At 39.8% G+C, this 13,716-nt stretch overlaps 1 non-coding gene across 1 annotated transcript; it reads left to right on the plus strand.

Moving 5' to 3' along the window:
* Positions 1 to 1,078: 1,078 nt before the first annotated feature.
* On the plus strand, positions 1,079 to 1,213 carry LOC128579548 (small nucleolar RNA SNORA16B/SNORA16A family). Its single transcript, XR_008378191.1, has one exon. It is a non-coding gene; the product is annotated as a small nucleolar RNA SNORA16B/SNORA16A family (small nucleolar RNA).
* Positions 1,214 to 13,716: the final 12,503 nt, after the last annotated feature.

The raw sequence follows: 13,716 nt of genomic DNA on the forward strand, positions 1-13,716 counted from the left end.
GTACTAGGCTCAGTCACCCAGGAAAACAATAATGGTTTCACTCCAGAGAGCATTAGAAGCTAACTTCACTCAGTGCTGCTAAATTTTGCCATTTTTCAGTGAAAAAAAAATTCCATACTATTTGTGTGTGAAGGTCATTTTTATTTTTTTTTTTTGAGACAGAGTCTCAAGCTGTCACCCTGGGTAGAGTGCCGTGACATCACAGCTCACAGCAACCTCAAACTCTTGGGCTTAAGTGATTCTCTTGCCTCAGCCTCCCAAGTAGCTGGGACTACAGGAGCCCACCACAACACCCGGGTATTTTTGTTGTTGTTGTAGTTGTCAGTGTTGTTTGGCAGGCCTGGACTGGGTTCAAACCCGCCAGCTCCCATTAAGTGGCAGGCACCCTAACTGCTGAGCCAAAGGCACCGAGCCAACTGTGAAGGTCATTTTGATTTTGGTTTATATATGTACTTGTGGTCAACTGGTGAGAATGGTGTTTTTCCAAGGTCTGAGTCAGCTCAGCTCTCTGTGACTCCATTAGAAAAAAAAAAAAAAAAAGTTTCTCCTTTAATCAACCAAGCATCTGAATAATTTGTATCAGGTTAGAGATCAAAAATAATATCAATAAGAATCTGCTAAATAGGAGGCACACTGAACTGGGTAATCCCCAAATTAAATAGCTAAAAAGCTATGTTTACGTTTATACATCTTTTTATATTTCCTTAATGAAAGAACACATCCCAGTAACAATTAATCATTTAGCTCAGTACTTGAAAAGAAATTCTTGACACACACATATGTATTCTACTTGAAGAATATAGTCAATATAATAAGGAAATATTTCATTGTTGTCTAAGTAAAAATTCTGAAGACATGTCTACTGAGCAGCATAGTGCAAAGTGTTGAGGGGAATGTAAAAAAGTGAAAAGATCGGGCGGCGCCTGTGGCTCGAAGGAGTAGGGCGCCGGCCCCATATGCCAGAGGTGGTGGGTTCAAACCCAGCCCCCGGCCAAAACTGCAAAAGAAAAAAAAAAAAAAGATGACCCTCAACCTCAAGAACACTTATCCACGCAGCATCATAGAAGAAACCAAGCACGGTGGCCCTTATTGAAGCTGCAGCTGCTTCCATATAGCTGCTGTGGTCAAAGAGGAGCCTAGAGTGACAGTTTTCCTCGAGGGTCGCGGTTCTGTTTGCTGTAACTGATCAGCAACATTTTGGGAAAATATAGTTTTTGTAAAAAAAAAAAAAAAAAGAAACCAAGCACGGACTGTTTAAACAGAACAAGGCTCCGCAGACTAGACGGCAGACTGGCAGTCAGCGACACTGAGGGCATTGGGCAAAAGAAAGCTCTTTGTGAGCTGGCACAGAGAGGACTTTCTGGCAAGGAAGAGACTGCAGCAACTCACAGACCCTTGGCTTTTGCCCTGGCTCTGTATTGGAATTGCATCAGAAACTCCAAAACACGCCAAAACCTATTAGTTTACTATTTAACTTTATGTAGATATCTAAACATCTACATATAAAGGCATATGAATTAGCAAACAAAGTTCATGAATAATAAGGATAACACAGAAAAAAAAGCACACTGATGCCTGGGCGAGGAATTCAATGTGGATGGTAGGGGCGCTCCCCGGCGAATCTGAGAAACCACAGCCTCAGTGCTGGTCTAAGAATCAAGCTTGAGCCAGAATGTAGGTCAGCCACAGCCTCAGCACAGCGTTTAGTTCTGCTGACACTCTTCTCATGACACAACAATGTCTGTGAAGGGGCCTTGCCCTGACGAGTGCTACTAAAGCAAGAGTGGTTTTGAGGATGAGATAGAGCAAGCACTCAAGGAAAAAGAAAAACAAAGCTTTAGAGGTGGGAAGAAGCAAGATGCCTCAGAGTAACCTCTGGGGGATCTGATGACAATATCACAAGAGCTCTGTCTAACCATGCACACCAGGGTGAATTATAATCAGAAACAGGAGCATCATTACACAAATTTAAGATATAAAAAGCCTAGCCTTTCTGTCCACTTATTCCACGTTTTCCTCTTTTGGATGCACTTAATGTTTGTAAGTAAAAATCCCACTTTTAACAAACTTCTCTCTGTATTAGCCTTGACTACTGTGCTGTGCCATGTAGCACAGGGGTCAGCATGAAATATATGTTGAATAAGGTGAAGGACCTCTATAAAGAAAACTATGAAATCCTCAGAAAGGAAATAGCAGAGGATATTAACAAATGGAAGAACTTACCATGCTCATGGATGGGAAGAATCAACATTGTTAAAATGTCTATACTTCCCAAAGCAATCTACCTATTCAATGCCATTCCTATCAAAATACCAACATCGTACTTTCAAGATTTGGAAAAAAGGATTCTGCGTTTTGTATGGAACCGGACAAAACCCTGTATAGCTAAGGCAGTACTTTGTAACAAAAATAAAGCTGGGGGCATCAGCATACCAGATTTTAGTCTGTACTACAAAGCCACAGTGCTCAAGACAGCATGGTACTGGCACAAAAACAGAGACATAGACACTTGGAATCGAATTGAAAACCAAGAAATGAAACTAACATCTTACAACCACCTAATCTTCGATAAACCAAACAAGAACTTACCTTGGGGGAAAGACTCCCTATTCAATAAATGGTATTGGGAGAACTGGATGTCTACATGTAAAAGACTGAAACTGGACCCACACCTTTCCCCACTCACAAAAATTGATTCAAGATGGATAAAGGACTTAAACTTAAGGCATGAAACAATAAAAATCCTCAAAGAAAGCATAGGAAAAACACTGGAAGATATTGGCCTGGGGAAAGACTTCATGAAGAAGACTGCCATGGCAATTGCAACAACAACAAAAATAAGCAAATGGGACTTCATTAAACTGAAAAGCTTCTGTACAGCTAAGGACACAATAACCAAAGCAAAGAGACAACCTACACAATGGGAAAGGATATTTGCATATTTTCAATCAGACAAAAGCTTGATAACTAGGATCTATAGAGAACTCAAATTAATCCACATGAAAAAAGCCAACAATCCCTTATATGAATGGGCAAGAGACATGAATAGAACTTTTTCTAAAGACTACAGACGAATGGCTAACAAACACATGAAAAAATGTTCATCATCTCTATATATTAGAGAAATGCAAATCAAAACAACCCTGAGATATCATCTAACCCCAGTGAGAATGGCTCACATCACAAAATCTCAAAACTGCAGATGCTGGCATGGATGTGGAGAGAAGGGAACACTTTCACACTGCTGGTGGGACTGCAAACTAGTACAACCTTTCTGGAAGGAAGTATGGAGAAACCTCAAAGCACTCAACCTAGACCTCCCATTTGATCCTGCAATCCCATTACTGGGCATCTACCCAGAAGGAAAGAAATCCTTTTATTATAAGGACACTTGTACTAGACTGTTTATTGCAGCTCAATTTACAATCACCAAAATGTGGAAACAGCCTAAATGCCCACCAACCCAGGAATGGATTAACAAGCTGTGGTATATGTATACCATGGAATACTATTCAGCCATTAAAAAAAATGGAGACTTTACATCCTTCGTAGTAACCTGGATGGACGTGGAAGACATTATTCTTAGTAAAGCATCACAAGAATGGAAAAGCATGAATCCTATGTACTCAATTTTGATATGAGGACAATTAATGACAATTATGATTATGGGGGGGAACATAAAGAGGGAAGGAGGGAGGGGGGTGGGGCCTTGGTGTGTGTCACACTTTATGGGGGCAAGACATAATTGGAAGAGGGACTTTGCCTAACAGTTGCAATCAGTGTAGCCTCGCTTATTGTACCCTCAATGAATCTCCAACAATAAGAAAAAAATAAGTCTAAAGACAAAAAAAAAATAATATATATATATTTACCCCAAAGTACATGTCTCTGACATATTTTGAGATAGCTGCCCCAGAAGTAACATTATAAAAGCAAGCAAAAGTGCTGGTCCCAATCTATAGACTACATGCCAAAAAAAGTGTGATTGAAGATTGGATTCATCTCTGACTCTAAGACCAATGGGGAAAACCTCCAAAAGCCTTGAGACTCAACAAAAATCACTCAACTCACTAGCCCAGGTGACTGCTAAATAGTTTCACAACCCTGACTTCATCTGAGTTGGCTTAAAGAAGCCAGATTAAGCCTCTGTTTACTTCTTTACCCTGGAATAGTTTTTCAGACATTTTCCAGATCCTGCATTCCAGTAACCTACCCAGATAAAGAACTTACTCCGTGGGCCTTGGACCTTCGACCCACTATGGCTTTCACACTTTTTCAAGGCCCCCAGCAGATGACCTTCCATCTCTGTCACAGCATGCCCTGCCACGTCCTGAGTTACGTTATGCCATCCTCTAAACTACTGAAAAAGAGCCCCCCTCCCTGGCTTTGTGAAACCTTGCAATACATCCCGGTTTGTGACCATGTGATCCTCAGGACTTGGAAGGGAAAACCTGACAAAAAACTCAAGAAAAATTGGACTGACCTCTAGGACATCCTGCTTATGACCCCTACAGCGGTCAAGTTATCCAGATTACATCATACCCACATCTGCGATTATCCCCCAAGAAATTCACGCCCAACCAGTAAACTGCAGAACTGTGGAGACAAAAGTTAAGAGCATCAGTTATGAGAATCAGAAGCAGGTTATTCTCAGATGTCCATGCCCCTGTGGTTAGTTATTGTCACCTTGTTATCTACTGTTAACTATACTACATGTTATTCCCAGGGTAACTTTAAACTTATCTTTTGCCAGAATAATTTCGACGCCTGGAAATACAATAAATTGCAATAATTATTTCTAAAAAAAAAAAAAATTGTTTTTGTTGTTTTGGGTGGTGCCTGTGGCTCAAAGGAGCAGGGTACCGGCCCCATATACCAGAGGTGGTGGGTTCAAACCAGGCCCTGGCCAAAAAGAAAAAAGAAAAAATGCAAAAAATTTTTTTGTTGTGTTTTTAAAGTGATTATATTTTTAAAGTATTTTTATTTAGACTAAATTTATAGTTAATATTTTATTGCATGTATAGAGTATCCTTTGTCTTTGGTATTATGGAGTCTACCAACTCTATGATAGTAGAGTTTGGAAGTGAACACATCATTTTTAGATAATGGCATGTAGGCTTATCTGATTTCATCAGGGCTTGTCTAGTAGTGTCTAGTAGGTAGTGGTTGTTTAGGATAACAGCATCCATTATCGCTTTTCAGTTTTGTTTCTGGGTTTGTATGTATGGATTTGGGGGATTTTTTGACATGGGAACAATGGCTATGATTTCAAGTATTAATTTTGGGATCATTAGGTATTTTAGTTGGAAATTAATACAATGAGCAAAGAGACAGGAGGGCAGGCATGTTTTATAGATAGTAATAGGAGTAACAGGAGGACCCCCCTTCCCAACGTGGTTATTGTGTTAGGACCATCATGTTTGTATTTTAGTGTTAAAGAATTTTTTTCTATTTAGTGATGTTTTGGATTATATTATTAATAGTTTGTATTTTTTAATTAACTGGGCATCATTAGACAAAATAATATGTATCTTTGAAATTTTGTCATTTATGGTTATAACTTAGTAAGGTGTTGTTTAGTGTACTTTGATCTTTTAAGTTTTTTAAACTGGTCTTCATTTTGTGTTAATAGTGTTTCTAGCTTGAGAAGTAGTATTTGAGGCTTATGTACAGGCCAAGTGGCTAATCTGAATATTAAGACTAATAGTCATAGCAGGCATTATAAAATGGTTAAGAAGACATATTTGGTAGAAATGAAGGGGTGTCTATGACTATGGCAGGTGTTGGGGAGATGTAGTTTTTGAGTATATTTATTAGGTGTGTCTGGTGAGTGTTGTACGTTTTTGTATATGGTTTATGAAAGGTGCAAGATGTGTAATAGTGTAGGGACCTCAAGTGTTAAATAAAATTTGATATATTTATTATTGGGTGAATTAAATAACTTTATACATTTTTATCTTGATGGGAGGGTAGAATGTCTATCTTTTGAGTCATTGTTACAGTCTCAGTTAATTAAGAAGATAGAGGGATGTATTGTTCTAACTGGAGTTTTCTGTCCTTTTCTCTCTGTTGTGGTCCATGAATCCCAGTCATTGACTGTTTTAAACATTTCTTGATGAAAAGGGGGCAGTGTGAATAGTGGGCTCTGGAATCAGTTCTGTGAGGGCAGAAGTGGATATTTGTTTAGAGCAGTGGTTTTCAACCTTCTTTATCTCGTGGTGCACATGAATCTATATTTAAAATTTTGTGGCACACGTAAATTATGTTGATCAAAAAAGAGTAAAAAAAATTGTGCTTTGAACTTCTTTTGAAAATAATGAAATTTAAAAACTATCATGGCACACCTAAGATCCTCTCACGGCACACCTGTGTGCCATGGTCAACCGGTTGACAATCACTGGTCTAGTGGTTGTTTTTATATAGGCATGTGTTTTGTTTTTGTAAATGCAGATATCTTGTGGTGACTAGTATTTGTAAGTGTATAGTCTCTAAAGTGTAGATTGTGGTTGAAAGGGACAGTGAACTGGTCCCCTCTTTAAAAAGTTTAACGATCCCTGAAACAGAAATCATTTTACCACAAAGATATTTGCACCAGAATGTTTATTCCAGCCCAATTCTTAATTGCCAAGTGATGAAAGCAACCCAAATGCTCATCAACCCACATGTGGATGAACAAATTGTGGTATATGTATACTATGGAATACTATTCAGCCATAAAAAGATGGAGAGTTTACATTTTTTGTTTACCTGGATGGAAGTGTAACACATTCGTCTTAGTAAAGTATCTCCAGGATGGAAAAAAATGTGTCCAGTGTACTCAGTACTAAACCAATGTATAAACACTTACACACTCATATGTGTGATAAAAGACAAATATAGTCTAGTGAAGGGGAGGAGAGAGGAGGGAGAAGGGAGGGGAAGGAGGGAGGGCAATTGGCCAGAGGAGGGAGGGCATTTGGTGGGATCTCACCTAATGTGCACAATGCAAGGGTATATTTCAAATTAACTAAGAGTGTATTTTAAATGTCTTAACTCCCCCCCAGCAAATAAATAAACAAACAAACAAAAAACCAAGTAAATGAGGTAATGGTGATCTTAATCAGTTTAATTTAAGCATTCCACATTGTATATCAAATCATGACATAAATGTATAGTTATGATTTTAATTAAAATTAATAAAAAGAGGGTGGTGCCTGTACCTCAAAGGGGTAGGGCACCGGCCCCATATGCCCAAGGTGGTGGGTTCAAACCCAGCCCCGGCCAAAAACTGCAAAAAAAAAAAAATTATTCAACGAACTGTGAATGAACACAAGTTAACCATACATAGATCAATATTCTCTCTACGTCCCACTATTTCATTTGGATGCTTGAAATGCAATTCTGATGTCTTTGGACATGACTTACTTGCAAACTGCCTAAATGAAGCAGAAATCATTGGTTTCGTTTTTGTCTCAGTGTGTCTATTTATTGTTTGTAAAAATTACATTAAATTTTTCACTTTTTGCAAGTGTTAATAAGTAATATCTTATCAGTGTCCAGGTCTTACACAACTTTTTTCAAACTTCATCCTAAGTATTTAGTATTTTTGATGGTATTGTACATGGAATTACAGTATTAACAGACTTTTCCTTTTAGAACAGTTTGATATTTACAGAGCAGTTCAGCAGATAATGTAGAGTTTTCAAATACCCCCTGCACAGATGTCATGTAATCCTTACATTAACAACTTTTATGGTACATTTGTTTTAATTAACAAACCAATATTGATAACATCATCAAGTATCCATTTGTGGGAGGAAGATCACGGATAGAAAGTGCCACTTTCGTCACATTGTATCAGGATACATACTGTCAACATGATCTATGACTCTTGACATGGACCTTGCTCATCTGGCTGCCATAGTGTTTGTGTGATTTCTCCAATGTCAAGCTATTCTTTGTTCCCTCTTCCATCATGTGCTCATTGGAAGGAAGTCAGTATGTCAAGCCCACACTTATGGAATGGGGCGTTGTGGTCCCGAGTATTAGGGTACAATATCTACACCATTTATTGAAAATGAAAGATTTCTCTCTTCTCCCCCACTTATTAATTTATCTATGTAGTAAATATCTATGGACTCAAAGATGTTTAGCTTATGTTATGAGTTATAATTCTATACTCCATTTTTGTTGCTTAAGTCGTTAAAGCTTTTGCCCTTGAGAGCTTGTTCTGCTGGTTTTTTTTGTACTGTCGTGTTGAAATACGATACTGATAGATGGTGTTGTGGTTTGGGGTTTTGCTTTGTTTTGTTTTTAAGCACTTTCAAGTAATGTTAATCAAGGCTGAATAAAATAGTTTGCGATTTAGAATTTTTTCATTTTTTATTTATTTGCATTCTTCAAGTTTAGAACAGCAGAAAACCCATTTGGAATAAGTAAAACGAAGTACTTCAGTGGCTCAGGGGAAACAAAGTCCACCGGTCAATCAGGCATAGCTAGATCAAGGTAAACCATGTAAGAACCCAATCTCTATTCTCTCCTCCACCCCAATCTCTTTGATTTATGTTCTGTTGTATTGGCTTCTCTTTGGCCAGTTTCCCTCCAGGGATGGCTCCACTGCATATTTAAAGCCTTAGAGTTGTAACATCATCATGGAAAGAAAGAGGATTTTACTTTCAACACGTGCATAGAAGTCTCCGAATTGAAACTTTGCCCTGTCTTGGGCACATGTACGCTCTTGAACCAGATGCTGTCGTGGAGGGAATTGAATTGTCAGATCAGCCAGGTCCAGTCACCAGCCCAGATGAATCTCATTGAGGTTAGCCCCTGTGAAGCATTGGGACTGAGCAGAGGGGAGGCTCCCTGATGAAATAAGACATCCAATACCATCTGATAGGAGTAGATGCTGGGCAGGTGACAAACAGAAGCCCTCACGGGTGATGATTAGCATGCACATGTTTTGGTTTGCCACTTCTGCACTGCAATAGAATTCTTCTTATTTCTCCTTATTTCTCCTCCTTCAGGCTAGAAGTCATACCAAATTCATTTGTGGATACCTTCTTTCTCTTCTTTCCAGATTCATCTTCAGCGTTTGGAAAGTGACCAATCCTGGAACGATGTCTTGTTCTGATGAATGAATTTTTTACACTCATGATGCATCAATTGGTGTGTGTAAATAATGAAAATAAAATAAATCCATAAACACAAGATAATCTGAGAAACGAATATTATATAATCTGATGAATGTGATCCTCTTCTTGTTTCTGAAAGACTAATTATTTTACATATCTGCTGATAATCATAGATGAGTCTTATATAGCGTGTCTTAGTTGCCAGCATTTTCTATCTGGTCATTTAATCTTTATAACAATCCACTGAAGTATCAATAGATGCCTTTACAGTCCCATGTTTCAGTAAGATGAATGCCTCAGTAAGAGTGAGAGCTGGGCCTATGAAGACGGGTAGTCTGGATGGAGTCCACATCCTTTTTTTTTGCAGTTTGTGGCCGGGGCTGTGTTTAAACCCACCACATCTCGTATACGGGACCAGTGCCCTACTCTTTTGAGCCACAGGTGCTGCTGGATTCCACAGTCTTTACCACTATGTATTACTGTCAGGCACTGAGCTGAAGCCTGCCATGTGAGTAGGACAGAGTCTCCCATTTTAAAGACTTGTGCAAGCAGGAGGCAGACATCGTGTGCATACACATGAAAAGTGCTTGTAGTCAGAACAGCCCTAAAGGGGAGCTGTGTGTTGGTCCATATCACTAAAAGATATGGTGTGAGGGCGTGTTCACTTACCAAGGCCGTAGTGGGGCAAAGTGGTGTACTTAGAACCTCCCAATGTCATATTGTGTGGTGAATGCTTTACTGTGTTTGTGCTAAGGTTGGATTAATGTTGACATAGGACTGACTAGTCTTAGATTAGATTATATATCAGAAAGGGCTCTTATGAGCATGTAATTGTTTATATATTGATTTCATATGACCTTAATAACTGGCACACTAGGATGCAATGTATGGTGTACATTGGATATTTATTTTTCCATTCTTGCAATACTTTACTAAGAAGAATGTATTTCAACTTCATCCAGGTAAATGTAAACAATGTAGAGTTTAATAACACACTAACATAGTCCAGTTCAGAAGTAGAGGGAAGCAAGGTGTGGGCATTTGGCAAAAGGAGGGAGAGCGTGAGGCAGGATCTCACCTAATGTGCACATTGTCGGGGTGTATGACACACCCTTTGCGGGGCTCTTCTACAAAGTTCTTCAGGAACTTTACCCTGAAGTGGGAACAATGTAACCTAAATATTGTAACCTCATATTAATTAAAAAATATATAAAAAACATATTAAAAAAAAAGAACTGAGGAAGATAATTAACTACTTACTGGTTTTTTCCTAAGGATCAAATATAAAGTGAAAGATAAAGGCGTTGCATATGAATGTGAACATTTTAATTATTTGTATTATCAATTGTGAGTCTAGGCTTTGGGAGATAATAATGCAAATTCCATGTCAGAGGAACAGTGATTCCGTTCATTTGCACCTCATGTCAATATGACACCAATGGGATAATATTCCCTGACCCCAATGGGACAATATCCCTGACCCCTCTGCCTTTTACAGAGAATCAAACTGGATCATACCGTGATAAAAACCAAACTGATGGGAGCATATTCACAGATACACTTCAACGACTGCTGATCTGTGGTTCAGAAGACCATGTGTGGGTTGAGGGGAGAGAGGGCTTAGGTATATGCTGTAGAGAATAATTTTCTCTTGTTTTATTGTACTTAGTGGCAAAGGTCATCATCAGCTGGGGATGGTTGTTAATCCAGAGCGTTCTGATTTCTTTCCTCATATTTATGCATACTAACAAAGAGAACTTGGCATTCATCTGTTCCTGATGGAATTCTGCACTCAGGTGGTGGCTTTCTGCAGCAGGTTCTGTTTAAAAAAAAAAAAAAAGGAAAGGAAAGGAAAGATTATATTACAGAAATGAGCTCAAAGCTAAGCTAACTCCTCACTTCTCTAAGGATGGTATGTGGACCATCAGCTTCCACATCACCTCAGAACTTTATAGAAATGCAGAATTTCAGCCCCACCTCAGAGCTACTGAATCAGAATGTACCTTTTATGAGATTCCTAGGAGATGTCTGAACACAGTAAAATTGGAGCTAAAGTAAAAATAGAAAGTCAGCCATTGGATTTGTCAGTATCATCTGATGAATCCTGATTGTCCTTAGCGGCTGAAGCAGTTTATCTTTATCTGGCAGCCTGGACATTCAGATTCTGTTCAGCCTGAGATCCTGACACATGATTAGAAAAAGGCTAGCCTGACCACCAAAGAAGGGCAGAGATTCCTTGCAACACAGACCCACGCAATCTGGGGCTCCTGGCTACCCTAATGTGGTCAGGGTTGAGAGGTGGAAACAGCAGAAGCCTATCAGGCAGCAGAAAGAAAAACCGCTTGGGGCCAGGCATTGGAGTAAGCAGTGAGCCCTCCAGGAGCTTGGTCAGCAAGCCACCCCCCCTGGAATGGGAGGAGAATAGTACCCTCTGCTGACAGGGCTGGACATCCCTGCTTCTGGCAAAGGAAAACAGTTTCCTAGGTCCAGGTCCATTGTCATAGAGCAGGCAATGAAGCGTGAGTTTGGAGCTGATAGGCAATACCTTAATAACAGCACAATAGGATGCATTTAACCAGTTTCCCATTAGCGGACGTGTTGGTGTTTCCCGTTTTTAACCATTCTCAAGCATGTTGCTATGAGTGACATTTGAATGATTATTACATGAGAATTTGAAATTGCAGAGTGGGACATGAAGGGTTTTGCATCCCATTCTACTGTTAATCAAGTAAATCCTGGGTTGAAGTTTACTGGTGAAAACATAGAAATAAGCAGCTGCCCAGATTACTTAGGGATGCCTTAGTGGGAGTTAGGCAACGTTGCTTTTTTTTTAAGATTCACTGTAGATAAAAGAAGAAGAGTTATTTACTAAATCCTCATAGGCCCCAGGTTTCCTCTTTCATCTCTGAATGATCTTAGCCATTGGGGGCTCTCCCAGGATAACACACCCCTAGCCTGCCACACCAGAGGACCATCATAGCTCCTTCAATTCCTTCTTTATTTGGTACCTGAAGAGCCTATTTTTCACCCTTGGGAATATTTCTATATTTGTCTTGTGCTATTTGAAACACGTACAGGTGTTTGTACAGAGAACCAGGAGGTCCAAAAGGCCCTGTTTCCTGCATGGAAGGCATGTCCATCCTTCCTTTCTTTGGCCCCCTTTATCCTCAACACATCCTCACCCAGAAATCCCTTCAGTTCAGCCTATGGGTGGTCACTGCTTGAAGACATACTTTAATCCATTCATCAGCTAAGCACCCACATTATGCCAGGCAATCCGTACAAGGATCCTGAAGGACAGATGCTGTTGCCTCCATTTTGTACACATGGAAACTATGGGTAAAAGCCTAAACGACATCTGAGGTGACAGTGCTTGACTGTGACACCAGATTCCCCAGTGGAAGCCCAACGCATGGCCACGTTTTAGAAAATATTGTAATTACCAGAAGGGGGAAAGGGCCAGTGGGCTTCTGTCCTGACTCAAAAGGCCTCACTGTGCCGTGCCTATGGTCTCTGGTGGCTTCTAAGGAAGTCCTTCCCTGTTAGTTCTGGCCCAGGTGGGGGCTTCCTCCAGTGACCCTTCCCATGGTCGCCTGAACACCTGGTCACACATACAGAGGGTCTTTTCTAAGTCTTTGTTTCTCAGAGGCACCGTTGTGTTTGGAGTTCTTGATCCAGCCAGGTGTTACTAGTCAAGGTGCGGTGCTTCCTTCCAAGAGTCAGGCCCTTCTGGCAACAACTCATTCTCTGAGTTTGGACACATATCCTGTATCCACCACTATAGTATCATACCGAGTAGTTTCACTGCCCTAAATATTCTTTGTGCTCTGTCTGTTCTACCCAACCTTCCCCACAGCCCCTGGCAACTACTAATATTTTCACTGTCTCTAGTTTTATTTTTTCCAGAATATCATATTTCAGCTAGTATGGCATATAGCAATTTCAGAGTGGCTTGTTTGTATTTTTAAAATGTTTTGTGCCTAAGCTTACATGACTGTTCATGTATTATATATTCATTAACTAGTGATAATGTCAAACACAGTTTAGCAACTTTCTTCCATAAAAAGTAAGTCTTCACCATATTTTCTCAACAGTATGAACAAAGATTAGGGTATCAACCACAATCGTCACTAACCGACTTGAACATTTACTGTGCCATGTACTGTTCTACTGTAACTGTTTTCCGCCTGTAATGTGGACTGTATTGTGCCCCCCTGAAGAGCATATGTTGACGTGCTAACCCTCAGTATGTCAAACTGTGACTGTACGTAGACAAAGGACCTTTAAGGAGGTATTGAAGTTACAATGAGGTCATTAGGGTGAACTCTAATCCAACGCGACGGTTGTCCTTAAATACGGTGGAGATTAGGACATGAATACACAGACACACACAAAGGAATGATTATGTGAAGAGGGATGAAGAAGACAGCCATGTATAAGGCAGGGAGAGGGCTTTGGAGGAAGCCAATCCTGCTGTCACAATCTTGAACTTCCAGCCTCCAGAACTCTAGGAAAATAATTGTTCATGCCACCAGGTCCGTAGTACTTTCTTATGACTTCTCTAGCAAACTACTACAATGTGTAACATTTATTCTTGCCGTAGCCT

Source organism: Nycticebus coucang, unplaced genomic scaffold, assembly GCF_027406575.1.
Source record: "Nycticebus coucang isolate mNycCou1 unplaced genomic scaffold, mNycCou1.pri scaffold_75, whole genome shotgun sequence".
Lineage (NCBI taxonomy): Eukaryota > Metazoa > Chordata > Mammalia > Primates > Lorisidae > Nycticebus > Nycticebus coucang.